We start from the raw sequence: 13,340 nt of genomic DNA, 5'->3' as shown, positions 1-13,340 counted from the left end.
CCCCTGGTCACTTCTCTCCAGGATGAAGCTGCTTCAGAGTATTTTATTACTTACTTATATTCCTCTTTTCTCATGAATGGAAGAAACCAATGCAACATAACTGTGGGCAAAGTAGAGCTTTCAGCTTTGTGTAATAATGTGTGTGTGGTCATCTTTCAGATGCTACAAACATGTTCCCATTCACAGATGTGAAACAGGGTTGCCTGGTTAGGGCCATCCCAAACCATGAGGTTTCAGGGCTCAAACCTGAGATCTAAAGACAGTCTCTTGTCTTGAGATGTCACAGGAATTGGGGCCGGTGCTATTAGAAGGATGGTACACAAGCCCCCTGATGATGCTAGCAAGCATAAAACATTAAGCATGAACTGCCGTTGTGTAAAGTGTGCTATTTAAAGAACTACAACAACAGCAGGAACAGAAATCCAACTCTAATACACACACACAGACACACACTTTCAAAGTTGTGCTGTTCCTCACCCTCACCCAGAATCAGGCCAGGCCCTGAAATCTGGCAGGTGTAAACATTGGCATGTAAGCAGTTGTTGTGTGCCCTCATGTCATTTCTGACTTATGACAACACTGTCGTGTGTGTTGTGTGCCTTCAACCTGTTGCCAACTTACAGCAACTCTAAGGCAACCCTTTCATGGGGCGTTTATGGCAAGATTTGTTCAGAGGAGGTTTGCCAATGCCTTCCCCTGAGGCTGAGGGGTCACCCATTGGATTTCCCAAGGTCACCCAATGGTTTTCTTGGCCATTGGGTGACCTGGGGCAGTCACACTCTCTCAGCCTCAGGGCAAGGCAATGGCAAACCCATGATAGGTTTCCTTTAGGGTTGCTGTAAGTTGGAAAAGACCTGAAGGCACAACAGTAATAATAATGAGGATTTCTAAAAGGGTTGGATTGAATGTTTAACTCCATCTTTGGAAGATTGTCATGACAGACATTTCCCTCTGTCCTGAAAGTGTGGCATGTCTTCTGCTTTGGCCAGGCTGGCTCTAAGAAATGCTGCAGCAAAGCGGAAGGCATCCGATGCTTGTCTGGCAGGCTGGCTAATAATAATAATAATAATAATAATAATAATAATAATAATGGTCACCATAAGTAAAAAAAGGTCTTGAAGGCGCAACAACAACTTCTCTTCCCAGTGCTTCATGATGGGAAAGAAGGTCCAGACTGTTCTGCATCTGATCAGCAATGGTCATACACAATGGAGACTTTCCTTTTTTCCCCCCAGGAGAAATTCATGTGGCTTACTGTAAGTGCCTCTTCTGGTTCAGGGAGTAACACTCTCATATATCCATATGACTCTGTGCGCTTGTTGTGAGTCACGCCTGGCGCTTGCTAACTGGCATTCACCTCTGGTAAATTCAAGAGTGCTTGCCTTCAACTCTTTCTGGGTATCTAGAGGGTGTTTTTCCAACTCTGATTATCTCACTGGTTGTCAAGTTGAATCTTGTTGCTCTGGTGCTATTTTTGAACTCTTTTCCTCCAGTTCTGGAGTGCTGGGAGCAAGGAAAAGGCCCATCAAAGGCTATACTTCTGGCGAGCTAAAACACTGGATGCATCCGCACTGCAGAAATAATCCAGTTTGACACCACTTTAACCGCCATGGCTCAATGCGATAGAATTCTGTATTTTGTAATTTTATCAGACATTTAGCCTTCTCTGTTAAGAGAGCTCTGGTGCCACAGGAAACTACTGTTCCCAGAACTCCATAGCATTGAGCCATAGCAGTTAAAATTGGTTACTTTTAGGTTAACACATATGTAAATGCGTATCTTATTGTTTATGTTATGGCTCTTTTTGCACAACAGTTCTGGAATTTGGAACTGCACCAAAGATAATGTAAATGTTACTCTTATTTCATTTTGTCTCATTATGTGTTTCTCCTATAAGGAGTTCTGCACACTTGTCTAAAGCTAAAAACAGTTTAAAAACAGAAGTTATTAATGAGGAAGAAAACACACGCTGGGTCTCCAAAATCATAGTCCAGCGCAGAAGCCACTACAACCACACTGGCTCCAATATATGAATTGCCATAAAATACTGATTTCCAGCAAAATCATTACAGAGAGCCATAGGTACAAAACACACTGCAGAAATAATCCAGATTGAGACCGCTTTTAACTGCCCTGGCTCAATGCTAGGAAATTCTAGGAATTGTAGTTTTGTGGGACATTTAGCCTTCTCTGTCAGAGAGATTCAACAAACTACCAATCCCAGGATCCCATGTGCACTGAATCATGGCAGTTTAAATGGTATCACACTGGATTATTTCTGCAGTTCGGATGCAGCCATAATAATAACCTAACCCTGGATTATATTTAATAATATATTATGACGGCTTTTAGCTTTTAACGACAAACTTCATTCTCATTCATTTAATAATAATAATGATGATGTTAACAATTTAACTCTGGATTACTTTTCATAACAACAATTTAACCCTGGATTATATTTAATAATAATAATAATAATAATAATAACCTAACCCTTGACTATTTTTTAATGACAACAATAATAACAACAACCTAACCCTGGATTATTGTTTCTTAATAATAATAATAATAATAATAATAATAACCTAACCCTGTATTTTTCTTTGTAATAATAATAATTATTATTACCTAAACATGGATTATTTTTTCTTCATGATCATGATCATCATCATATTATTATTAATATTTTTATGTAAACCTGGATTATGTTTAATAACAGTAATATTATTAATAATAACCTAACCCTAGATTATATTGTCATTGTTGTTATCTAATCATGTATTATTTTTCATAATAATAATAAAAATATTAACAACAAACACCTAACCCTGCATTTTTCTTCATCATTATCATCATGATCATCATCATCATAATTACCTAAGCATGGTAATAATAATAATAATAATAATAATAATAATAATAATAATAATAATAACCTATACATGGAATATTTTTTCATAATATTTTCATATTAATAGTAATAATAAGTATTATTATTATTGTCATTGTTATTATTAATATGAAAATATGAAAAATATTCCATGTTTAGGTTATTATCTATGCTTAGGCAATAATAATAATAATAATTGCCTAAGCATAGATAATAACCTAAACATGGAATAATCCAGGGTGAGATGATGATGATGATTATCTATGCTTAGTCAATAATAATAATAATAATAATAATAATAATAATAATAATAATAATAATAGACTAAGCTTAGATCATCATCATCATCATCATTTAACCCTGGATTATTTTTGCAACCAGTGCCTTTAGGGTTAACACCCAGGCAGTGTAGCCCCGCCCCTTTCCTCCCTCTGGTCGCCCTTAGGCAGCGCTGATTGGCTCATTGGAGGACCTTGGCGGCCTCCCATTGGACAAGGCGCAGGCAAGCGTCCCGCCTCCTTCTGCCAGGGCTTCCTCGCTGGAGGGATTCGGGAAGCTCCCTTCTTATGGTCAGGCGGCTGAGAGGAGAGGGCCTTCCGCGCTTGGAGCTCTCGCTGCAGCCTCAGGAGCAGGTAAGGGGCGGCCTTCAGGAGGGAGAGAGGGGCTGCTTTGCTCTGCCTTGCATTGCAGGCTGGTGGAGAGGGAAGGAGCCATTTTGAGGGTCTGCGGGTGGAGGGAGCCCCAGCAGGATTAGCACTGGCAGCCCTCTTCCTGTTGTTGTTGTTGTGTGGTTGTATGAGGGCGTTGTGGCTCCTTCCTACTTGGCTGTGTGCGTGTGTTTTGGAGCATTTCTTGTGTGTGTGTGTGTGTGTGTGGTTTTGGAGAATTTGTGTGTGTATGTGTGTTTGCAATTATAGCTTCTTCATGCTTTGTGTGTGTATGTGGTTTTTGAGCGTTGTGGGTGTGTGGTTGTAGCTTCTTCCTACTTTGTGTGTGTGTGGTGTGTGTGTTTTGGAGCTTTTCTTGTGGGTGTGTGGTTGTAGCTTCTTCCCACTGTATCTGTGATTTTGGAGCATTTCTTGTGTGTGTGTGTGTAGTTGTAGCTTTTCCCCACTTTGTGTATGGTTGTAGCTTCTTCTTACCTGCTCTGGGTGTGTGTGTGTGATTTGGGAGCTTTTGTGTGTCTCTGTTTAGAATTGTGCGTAGGTTCTTCCTACTTGATGTATGTGTGTGTTTAGAATTGTACATTTGTGGAGGTGGCTGTAGCTGTTCACTTGCTGTGTGTGTGTGTGTGTTTGGGAGGATTTCATCTGTGTGTGTGGTGGTAGTCTTCCCACTTGCGCTCTCTCTCTCTCTGTTATTGTTTTGGGGTGCATCTACACTGTAGTGATGCAGTTTGACACCACACACACACACACGCTGTTAAATGCCCCATCCTATGGGACACTGGGATTTGTGGTTCTACAAGGTCTTTAGCCTGTTCTACCAAAAGGTGCTGGTGGCGCAGGAAACTACAAATCCCAGGATTCTGTAGGATGGAGCCCTGGCAGTTGAAGTGGTGTCAAACTGCATTATTTCTACAGTGCAGAAGCACCTTTGGAGACGTTTGTGTGTGTGGTTGTGGCTTCTCCCCACTTGCTCTGGCTATGTGTGTGTTCTTTAATAATTTATTATATTTGTGTGCGGTTGTAGCTTTCCCCTACTTGCTCTCTGTGTTGTGTGTGTTTTGGAGGACTTGTTGTGTATGTGTGTGGATGCAGCTTCTTCTCCCTTGCTGAATGTGTGTGTGTTTTGGAGGATTAGAGGACTCCTACAATGACAAGTAAAACAAGAAGTGTGTGTTGGGGGGGATTGGTTGGGCTTATTTTGTCTCTCTGTCTTTATGGCACTGGAGATTGGGGCTGCATCCACACTGCAGAAATAATCCAGTTTAACACTGGTTTAATTGCCATGGTTCAATGCTGTGGAATTCTGGGAATTGTAGTTTGTTGTGGCACCAGAGCTTTGCTCTGGTGCCACAACAAATTACGGTTCCCAGAATTCCACAGCGTTGAACCATGGCAATTACACCAGTGTTAAACTGGATTATTTCTGCAGTGTGAGTGGGCTCTAGTTTTCTCTGATCCTTTTCAAAGCAACTCCTAGTTGATCACCCATGGAGGGTTTACTCTGGAGTAAACTTATAGGATTGTGTGCTATGAAATTCTGAAAAGTAGAGGGGATGCAAACTACTCAAAAGCTCCATCCCTCTCCATCTTTGATGCTCTGAATACCCAAGAGGCACCTGTCTGATATTGCAAGCTAAGGAGGGTCAGCTCTGGATAGTGCTTGGATGGGAGACCGTGCACCAATACCAGGTGCTGCTGGCAGGGCAAGCAGGTGTGCTTAGCCGCAAAGGTGGGCAAGGCACCACAAAAAGCAGGAAAAATGTGGGCTGTTGCAAAATAAAAGCTAAAAGCACTCACATAAATATTCATGATTCTTAGTCATGCTCAACGTGGGGGACATTTTGGACTTCCTCCTGGACCAAGATGACCAGATGTCCGAACCACAAAGGAGGACAAGGCACTACAAAATGCAGGATAAGATGGGTGGAAGGCATTACAAAATAAGAACCAAAAATACTCACATAAATACAAATTCATGCTTCTTAGTCATGCTCAAGATGGGGGATGTTTTCAAATTCCTCCTGGCCTGAAGTTTGAAATGTAGGTTGTGTCCTGGAAAAAGGAGGACATCTGGTCACCCTGGCTGTAGTTAATATTTCTGAGGAAGGAACTGGCAAAACCACCTCTGGGTATTCCTTGCCTAAGAAAGCCCTATGAAATTCATAATAACATAAATAATAATAATAGTATAAATAATAAGCATCCCTGAAATGTATAGGGTCGGCATAAGTGGACAGGTGACTTGAAGGCACACACGCAGTTGCATTCACACAGTGAAAAGTACCAGCCACCCAGTTTGTGATTATGGAGGATGTTTTTTCGATGGGTGGCATAAGGGTTTTCCCCTAGTCTCCTTTTTCCCTGGTCCTCATTGCATTTGGAGATGTGCCTTAAAGAGTGTCCCTTGAAGGTGCTCCTTATAGAGATGTTCTCCTGAGCAAGTCCTAGTTTTTGAAATGGAGGTTCTTCATCATGCTTAAGATGGGCCTTGCGCAGGAGAAGCTTATAGAGGAATCGGAGCTTCTTGAAAAGCAAAGCCTGTCCTCAGGCTTCAAAAGGAAATCTTGAAAATGCAGGAAAGTATTTCTTCTTCTTTTTTAAAATGCAGTGATGGAGGAGCAAAAAGATGTGTTCCTTTGAATGGGAGACAAATTGCTATTTCATTCCTGCTGCCTGCAAGCTCGTGCCAAGAAAGTTGGCCTGGAGGCAGTGCAATCGTTTGTGCTTGGAAAAGCAGGGGTGGCTGGGCGCATGTTGATCCGTGAGGAGGGTCAGGGGTCCTTTTCTGTATAGGCAGATCCAAGGCGGAGTGTGTGGTGGTGGGGTGGGGATGCGCTGGTGATGTGTTTCATTCCAAAACCGCACTTAGAAAGAAGCAGCCATGGTGACGCCGGTGCTATGATTTTGCTTCACCTTCCCACTTATGTGCTTGGCTGTAGGAACCAAGGAGGTATCTTCCCTTCTACCTTCCCTCCAGCCAATTTCCAGTAGTTCCTGATGATCTCATTCCTACCACATTTGCTTTTGAGCATGCAAAAAGGAATAAAAAAAAATAGGGAGGTTGTAATTTTTTTTGCAAAACATTTCTCCAGATTCAGACCTGGAGTTCAGCTTCCCTTCTATCGGCTGGAAAGAACAATACCATAATCTTGATTATTCATCAGTCTGCAAAGGGATCTTGTTGCACCTTTGAGACTAACTGAAAGAAAGAAAGCTATTGGTAGCCTGAGCTTGCGTAGACTTGAGCCAACTTTCTCAGATGCAGTATTATCAATGTTCATGATGACAGAAGTTGTGATTATAGTGTACAGTAATAGTAATAGTTTTGAAAATGAATGTGATTACGTATTGAGTTAAGGGAAGGGAGGAGAGGAGCGCTAGAGCATCTGGCTCTGGCAATCAAACTGAATTGCAGGTTACTTGGTCAGTACTGAATTAACTAAATGGGTTGTCTTTCTCAATTAATTGAGTGTATTGCAAAACTAGGAGCCTGTGTCAGAATGTTGGACTACAACACTGGAGTCGAAGATTTGATTCACCACTCGGCCTTGAAACCCATTGGGTGACCTTGGGCAAGTCACACTCTCTCAAGCTCAGGGGCTGGCTATGGCAAAGCTTCTCTGAACAAACCTCGCCACGAAACCCCCATGGTAGGTTTGCCTTGGGGTCGCCATAAATCAGAAAACACTTGAAGGCACACAACTATAGCAACAATAATAATAACAACGAGGATTTGATTATTTAAAGGATTGGATTGAATGTTTAAACCCACTTTTGGAGGACTGTCATGATAGACATTTCCCTCTCCCCTGAAAGTGTGGCATGTCTTACGCTCCGGCCAGGCTGGCTCTGAGGGATGCTGCAGCAAAGCAGAAGGCATCCAATGCTTGTCTGGCAGGCTGGCTAAAAATAATAAGAATAATACTTGCTAAAGTCAGAGAGGGGGGAAGAGCCACGTGTTCCCATATGCACATGCTGCTTCCCTGGGCTCAGGAGTTGTGCAGGAGGAGGAGTGTGTTTCTATGTGCGTGGCTGTGCCTGGTGGGTGTACGTGCTCCTGCTGGCGTGTGCTGCTTGCATGCGCTGCCTCATCCTTCCTGACCTCTCCCTTCTGTGCAGTCAGCTGTGGGGACTCAGGAATAGGAGCTCGGTAGCAAAACCCAGTGGAAGCTTGTCAGATTTTGTGCAGATTAGAGAATCTGTTTAGGAGGCAGATCCAGAAGAACCTAAAAGTTTTTTTTATTCCCATCCATGGCACTGTGTTCCTGTTTGCATAGATGAGGGGTTCCAAAATTTGGATCTTCAGATTGTTCTTAGACTACAACTCCCAGAAACCCCAGGCCACATGTTTTGAAGTGATGTCATGTTGAGGATAGAGCAAGCTCGTTTTCTGCTGCTTCGGAGATTAGGAAATGGAGCAATGGATTCAAGCTACAGTAAAAGAGATTCCACCTCAACATTAGGAAGAACTTTCTGATGGTGAGAGATATTCGACAGTGGAACGCACTCCCCAGAGGTTTTTAAACAAAGGCTGGATGGCCATTTCTGAGTTGTACTTTGATTCTGTATTTCTGCACAGCAGGGGGTTAGACTGGATGGTCCTTGTGGTCTTTTCCACTGCTATGATTCTGTGTTAAAAGGACATGTTTTCTGGGAGTTGTAGTCCAACATCGTGAAATCCAACTTCATATCCCCACCATTCATGCTAGCAGGGGCTTTGGGGAGTTGTAGTTCCATATCTAGGAATCCATGTTTGGGATTCTTGTACAATTGGAGAGTTAACCTCAGCTGACGCATACAATTGTACAGGACATGCTTGCAGAAGTAGAACACAGTGTCTGAGAAATAGCTGCAAAGCTATGCTTTCATATCTTCTTTATTTGCTAATAATGCCCTAGGTCAATGATTCCCAAAATTTAGACATCCAGGTGTTTTGGACTTCAGTTCCCAGAAGCCCCAGGGAACTTAACCAACATTCAAGAATTCAGGGAGCTGATATTCAAAACATCTGGAAACCAAAGTTTGGAAGTGACTGCAGTAGATAGTCTTAGACCTTTTTTTTCTCCCCCTGTTCTCTGCTGAATTGCTTTCCTCCCTTTTCCGTCTCCTTCTGTAATATAGGGATTAACAACCCAGATTTACATGATACAGTTTCTGTGGGGACCACTCTAGAAATGCTAGTTTAATGATAAATAGTAAAACATTACCCCTACCCCCAGAACTTGATAGATACTGCTATAGTTACAATATAGTCTGGAAACTATGCCCTTTGAAGAGAAGGTTAAGAGGTGATATGATAGCCCTGTTTAAAAATTTGAAGGGGTGCCATATTGAAAAGGGATCTAGCTTGTTTTCTGCTGCTCCAGAGACTAGGACCCAGAGCAATGGATGCAAGCTACAGGAAAAGAGACAGTAAGGACTGTTCGAGAGTGGAGAACACTCCCTCGGAGTGTAGTGGAATCTCCGGGGTCTTTAAACAGAAGCTGGTTGGCCATCTGTCAGGGATGCTTTGATTGAGATTTCCTGCCTGGCAGCGGGTTGGACTGGATGGCCCTTGTAGTCTCTTCAAACTCTATGATTCTATAGTACATAAACTGTAATACTGGATTCCAGAGTGTTGCAACATTGAAAACAATTTAAAAACTGTTCATGGACATTGTGTAGTAAGAAATCTAACAATAATAATCTGACTCTAAGAAATTTTAATGGGATTATTTAGTTGAGTCTGTAATGGTAGAACTTTCCCTTCATTACAGTCAGGATTTGGGGATCAGAGCCCTACTGTATATTAGCTGTATTCCTCTTTTTCCTTTTCTTTTTTCTTCTGCTCTTTTTCTTCTTTCTGTTTACTTATCTTTGATTGCATGCATATTACTTTGATTGCAAATTAGGTTGTTTGTGCTAAAAACTAATAAAAATCATATAAAAATAAGAAAGAAAAGAAAAAAACATCAAAGCAGATAGGGGTTAGGTCTAGAGCCCCCATTAGAACTGTTTTCTTGGCAGCCAAATCCAGGAAGGGGGCATCATCTGTCCAAAACACACTGTAGAAATAATCAAGTTCAAAAACACTTTAACTGCCCTGCTAGGGAATGCTGGAAACTGTAGTTTTATGAGACAGAGCCTTCTCTGTCAAAGAGCTCTGGTGCCACAATAAACTGCAGTTCCCAGGATTCCCTAGCACTGAACCAGGGCGGTTAAAGCAGTTTCAAACTGGATTATTTCTGCAGTGTGTTTTTGACCATAACCTATTTTGGAAGGACATTCCACAGCCTGAGAGCAGACAGCAAGAAGGTCTCTTTCAAGTCCTCACTAAATATACATGTGAGGGTCACTGGAGCAAGAGAAGGAGCAAACCCCCTCTGAAGAAACCTGCCAAGAAAATCCTGTGATAGGTTCACCATAGGATTGCTGTAAGTTAGAAATGACTTGAAGGCACACAAGAACAAAGAACGTAAAACACATTTAAGGAGGGAAGGCACACAATCTTTGTAACTATAAAAGCAACTGAAAGAGTTATCATAGTTTGTTGTGTGCTTTGAAGTCATTTCCAATTTAATGGTGATTCTAAGATGAACCTATCATGGTGTTCTCTTGGTAAGAATTGTTCAGAGGGCTTGCCTTCCTCTGAGGCTGAGAGAATGCAACTTAACCAAAGTCGCCCAGTGGCTGAGCGGGGATTTGAACCCTGGTCTCCAGAGTTGTAGTCCAACGCTCAAACCACTACACAATGCTGGTTTTCAAACATGTTAGTATTGCACTGCAAAATAAGTGAAGATATATTGTATTAGATTGCAGTTGGAAATGATTTAGTTATTGTCTTGACTAAGTTATTTCTTGGTTATTGCAAATAAAGGAATTAAATGTAAAAGAAGACTTAACTGCAAATAACATATTTTGAGCTATGTGAAGTCGAAGGCGAAACGTCAGGAAGAAAATTTTCTAGAACATGGCCACATAGCCCGAAAAACCCACAAAAAAAGTATTTTGAGCAGTTAAGCTCTGCTGCAACTACATGGGAAGTACTGTACTTTGTACTTGACTATACAGATGTTAAATGATAATGTTAAAAATTCAGGCTAAGTGACCTATTAAGAGAAGAAAGAAATATATGTGGTGAAAGGTCTATCTTTGATGGGATTGGGAAACTTGGGATCATCATCTTCATCCACACATTTTGCATACAGTATATGGTTTCAACGGCCCATGGCTTGAAAATATTCCTCCCCCCAAAAAAATCCAAAAAGCAAACCTTGATTTTGTTACTTTATACAAGGGACACCATTTTATTATGCCACTGTATATAATGGGACTTGAGCATCCGCGGATTTTGGTATCCACGGGGTATCCATGTGTGATGGTATTTGGTATCCATGTGCTATGCTGCTAATCTGCACTTCTTCTTCCATCTGTCTTCCACTCCTGTAGATTGATAGTACAATGTGAAATGTTTATAAGAATAGCAGGTATTGAACTTACTGTCTGAAATGATAATTTGTTCCCTCCTTGATTCCCCTCACCTATTGTTCATTTTTGCATCTTTTGTGTTAATTATTGACCTTTATATTGGGATGTGAAAATGACATTTATAAATTAAAGACTCTTGTCCTTTGCTTAGTATCCCTTCTGTTGAACTGTATATTGTTCATGGGCTAAAACAGCATTCCAGTTGCTGGGGAACTGGTGTCTGAAAGAACCAATTTATTCTCTCTTAACCATAGACTGTGGCATTAAATGGCCTCGAGTTATTTATGTTGTCTTTAATGAACCATCTGCACTTGCAAAATAGCTTTTTAAAGAACTTTTCAAGTAAAATAGGGAATACGGTAGCCTAATTGGATCCACAGTACAATTTGCTATGATATATTGATGTCTTCTCCCACTTGCATATATAGGAGAGACAGAATAGGGGAGAGAACAAGATCTGCTATCCTGGGCTTTGATAGCTGCACATCTAGCAAAGAGACTCAGCATGGTGGCAGAGATGCATTTGATAGCTATATTTTTTTTCTAGGTATAGTGAACAAAAGTTACAACTTTGAAGTTTCCCAGCTTGATTGGCATTGAATACCATTGTTGTGTTACTGAAAATTGTGTGAGTAATGCTTGTTGGCCTCCTATAGTCCTTTCTCCATTGTGTGAAACAGGATTCTGAGTGGACAGAGATGGAAAAGGTACTTTTTAGGACTACTACTCTCAAAATTCCACAACTAGCATGACCATGTTGGCTGGGATTCTGGAAGTTGTCATTCCAAAAAAGTAACTTTTCCAGGCTCTGGGTTTAAAGAGGTTGCACATGAAGATTGGGGCTAACCCATGTGGCCTGCCCTCCCCTCCTTTTGCTCTCTGTGGGGAACATACATGCACTTTCCTCATGACAAATCACTGTGTGATAGAATTCAAAGATATAGCCATGTTAGTCTGTAGAATCAGTAAGTAGAGAGATCTTGTAGCACCTTTGAGACTAACTGAAAGAAAGGAATTGGCAGCATGAGCTTTCATAGACTACAGTATACCTCCTCTGATCTATATGTATACATGTCCCTTGGACAAATCAAAACATTGTTCTGTTTTCTGGTCCTGCCTTGTTCAGATAAATCATAATTGAAACCAGTGGCAAACAAGTGTAGTCCTCTAAAACAGTGATAGACTACAGCTCCCATCAGAGCTAGTCAGCATAGCCATTATTGAGGGAAGATGGGAGTTGTAGTCTAACAATATTAGGAGGGGCACAATTTTTCCCACCCTTGTTTAAAACTAGTTGCAGTCGTTCTGGTGCAGATGAAACAGCAAGCTACAATTATACTGTAAATGGAAGCTGACGTTTCCAATCTACTTCTTGTGGTCCCATACTGGAGAAAGTTGGAATATAAATAAAGTAAATACTAAACCTATTGTTAATGCACACAACCTATTTGTAGAGGAACAAAAATTTTGGATGATGCTCAGAATAGGAGTGAGCACTCAACATATAAGCCCAAGGTTTGGTTCCAGGAACTGTCTTTTCCCTACTCCACATTTACCCCTTCCAAATTTCCTGGGTATGTAACTTCACGCACATTGAGCCAACTGGCTTTGAGTTGATGTGATGGGCTTTCATCTTATTTTATTTCATACACTGAAGTGGGATAACGCATGAGCCCTGAGGACAAGAAGTGCTTTCCAAGGAGAGGTTGTTGTGGAAGGAACAAGCAGTAAATTACATAACAGAGGTGCTGTCAACAGAAACAAATCTGTTCTAGCATTAATGGCTAATGAACAAAAATACTCATGTTTTCATTTCCTACGTTGGCTATTCTGTCAGATGGCAGATAGCATTTAAGAAAATGTTTTGCATAGATTGAGCTTTGTATTGTTCTGGCAACATGTGGCATTTCATATAGAACTGGAGATATAACAAGGTGATTTGTATTCTGTTTGTTTATTTTATGTGGTTTATATCACACCTTCTTTCCAAAATTGAAATTTGGGTACATAATTAAGTTGGCATGGGTTCTGAATGAAAGTACTGTATAAGCTCAATAGGGTCCAGAAATGAACGGCTGAGTTATGTCATGTACTGACTGTTCTTCAGTATTTTTTGAAACCTCCTCCCCCATGCAATAATAAAATATGTTTACAAGATACACTGGCAGATAGCTGCTTCCTCAGAGGTTAGCCTATTAGGTAGAGAATCAGCAATGAAGCTTCTCATTGCCTGTTTACCTTCACCCTAACACAGTACGTATAGAACATTTGACTGCTGATATGGGAAAGGGGACAACAGGAGGTGTGTGATATTA

General features: G+C 41.1%; 1 protein-coding gene across 1 annotated transcript in view; it reads left to right on the top strand.

The window, feature by feature from the left end:
- The first annotated feature begins 3,409 nt into the window (after positions 1–3,409).
- The window catches only part of HERC3 (HECT and RLD domain containing E3 ubiquitin protein ligase 3), a 66,029-nt gene continuing 56,098 nt past the window's right edge, over positions 3,410–13,340 (top strand). The window contains exon 1 of the mRNA XM_042467136.1: positions 3,410–3,522. The gene's annotated coding sequence lies outside the window, so the exon portion shown is untranslated. The remainder of the gene's footprint in view (positions 3,523–13,340) is intronic.

The sequence above is a fragment of the Sceloporus undulatus genome, chromosome 5 (assembly GCF_019175285.1).
Source record: "Sceloporus undulatus isolate JIND9_A2432 ecotype Alabama chromosome 5, SceUnd_v1.1, whole genome shotgun sequence".
NCBI lineage: Eukaryota > Metazoa > Chordata > Lepidosauria > Squamata > Phrynosomatidae > Sceloporus > Sceloporus undulatus.
The sequence above is the reverse complement of the archived record's forward strand: the minus strand, read 5'-3'. Positions and strand labels throughout refer to the sequence as shown.